Source organism: Nannobrachium achirus (assembly GCF_963921795.1).
Source record: "Nannobrachium achirus genome assembly, chromosome: 7".
Taxonomy (NCBI): Eukaryota; Metazoa; Chordata; class Actinopteri; order Myctophiformes; family Myctophidae; genus Nannobrachium; species Nannobrachium achirus.
In genome coordinates this window covers 48163666-48166165 of record NC_137816.1, presented here as the reverse complement: position 1 = coordinate 48166165, position 2500 = coordinate 48163666, and the positions used below count along the sequence as shown (strand labels likewise).

General features: G+C 41.8%; 1 protein-coding gene across 1 annotated transcript in view; it reads left to right on the top strand.

Annotated features, from left to right (window-relative positions):
- The window catches only part of nav2a (neuron navigator 2a), a gene marked incomplete at both ends in the record, with an annotated part of 152021 nt that overhangs the window by 33419 nt on the left and 116102 nt on the right, over nt 1–2500 (top strand). The gene's annotated exons all lie outside the window — the stretch shown is intronic.

Genomic DNA, 2500 nt, shown 5'->3' with positions numbered 1-2500 from the left:
TGGCCAAATATTGCCAATAGTCGACTATTAGTCGACTATAGGCAATTAAAAAAAAAATAGCCCTAGTAAACATCCAATTATGTTCGTCTCTTACGTTAAAAAATCTATTATTTCAAAAGATTCAAAAAAGTTTAAACAGACAACTTTTCACCTAGATTTTTCAAAGGTATTTCATTAATAAAAGTAAAAAAACATGTAACATTTAAAGGTGACTCTCCACCAAACTGATTACAAGAGACTCATTCCAACAGTCAGCACAAACTATAGTCAGCCGCAGCCGTAGTCTCCAGTGCTGGTCTACAAACAGTGTTGCCAGCGTTGCCAGGTGTCTGCTTATTATAATTTTGTAAAGTCGCTTAAATATTCATAGTTGTGGGTTGCTTCTGTTTTGGCTTGTTTCTGAAGTGTAGTTGCTTATTGAAGATTCTTTTTGAGAATAGCTGATGTAATAGATCTCAAGTGTTGAAACTGGTCACTTCTTTTGGTATTGTTTTCATAGACCTGGTCGCTTGCCTTGTTTACTCACAGAAGCTGGCAACACCAGAGTGCTGCACCAAAACAAAACACACATGCAGCTTGCAACATGCAGCGTGCAACATGCAACGTGTAAGCCTGTAGTTTGGGTCTCGGGCAAATATTTAATTTCTCATTTGGGTCTTGAGCTAAAACGTTTGTCTGTCTAAGTCAGGGATCTTCAACAGGGGGTCCGGGACCCCCAGGGGGTCCTCAGAGTTACTACAGGGGGTCCTCCAAATCTTTGTGTGATAGAAACTTTTTTTCTCCTTTTTTATATTAACCACTTGAACCCTAGCATCCATATTCGGAGAACTTTAGCCAAAAATAGCAGATCTACAAGCTCACAACGCCTCACGCTGCAAGGCATTGTGAGCTTGTAGATCGGCTATTTTCTGCAAAGAGGTTTGGTGTAGATAGAGGGGAAAAAGAGCAGACTAAGTACAGAGTGAAAGGTCAAGTTTATTAAGTATTGGCGGTTCAGTGGTTAAATATCTGAAAACACAAATTGACATGAATCCAAAATAGACTAATGATTGTGCTGTCAAACGATGAAACTATATGGAATCTATGAAAAGGTTGTGGGGGTCCCTGCTTCATCTTACTCCTTGGCCTGAAAACGTTGAAGACCCCTGGTCTAAGTGATTTGACCCGAGCATCCAACAGACCAGGCTAACAACCAACCCTCTCTGTATTTGTCTAAGAGCTGACCAACTGATGTCTGTCTGTCTGTCTGTCTGTCTGTCTGTCTGTCTGTCTGTCTGTCTGCCCATGTGATTCAGTGAACGACTCACTTCCCCTTTTAGTTTTTTGAATCATTCCAGACTGTAGTGTTCCCACTAACAGCTGAGCACTGTTCCTGCTCTATCCTATAGATGTAGCGCCAAGCCGCCAAACACCCAGCTAAGACTTTCCATTCACCTGTTGTGCGCCGTCTTCCTGCCCGCTGCCCTCTGTGCACAGAGAGAGGAAATCTCACACCACACTAATTGTACCCCAGCGAAACTAGAGCAGGTTTTAAGCTTTGTTTTGTTGTGTGTGTGTGTGTGTGTGTGTGTGTGTGTGTGTGTGTGTGTGTGTGTGTGTGTGTGTGTGCGTGTGCGTGTGTGAGTGTGTGTGTGCGCGCGAATGTGTGTGTGTGTGTGTGTGTGTGTGTGTGTGTGTGTGTGTGTGTGTGTGTGTGTGTGTGTGTGTGTGTGTGTGTGTGTGTGTGTGTGTGTGTGTGTGTGTGTGTGTGTGTGTGTGTGTGTGTGTGTGTGAGCCTTGAACACATGAGACTGGAGGACAGGGAGAGACACAGTGGGACAAAAGCACGACTGGACAAAAGTAGGCGCAGTGTAATATCCTGAGTGTTCATTTAACTCTGCCAGGGTACGACAGTAACCAAATAGACCCATAGATAGAGGGTCCATTTGGTTACTTTGGTACCATCGCAGTTACAAATGGATAAATGACCACAGAGAATTTTACTGTTTAGCTCAGTTTAACTTTAGCGTTACAGGATGGCATAGGAAAAAATGCAAATAAATAAATTCAAATAAAATACTTGCTCATTGAGTGAATCAAGCAGCCCTGGTTACTGTGTGTAACCAGTTGTGATATTAGTCTGGCCAGGCTAATGATTGATTGATTGATTTTCCTTTATTAAAGTGTCATGCTTCCAAGGGAGCCCTGCCCATATGGACTTACAGTACACTTTAATATTTCATTTGACAAAGACAATGAACCAATATAACAATTCACAAACAATGAATAACCAATTTTAACTACTATCAGCTACTATTTGAAAAGCTGAGACTGTCTTCTACTCCAGGCTCCAGAAACAAAATGTGCCGTCACAATTAAACAAACCACTCCAACTTCTGGCCATCATCTTCCCTTTTTGCATTACATCAAACAAAGGGACCCTCAAATCGTCATACAGAGTACAATAAAACATGAAATGGAATTCATCTTCAACATCTTTCAGCGTTGTTCTAATGGTGAT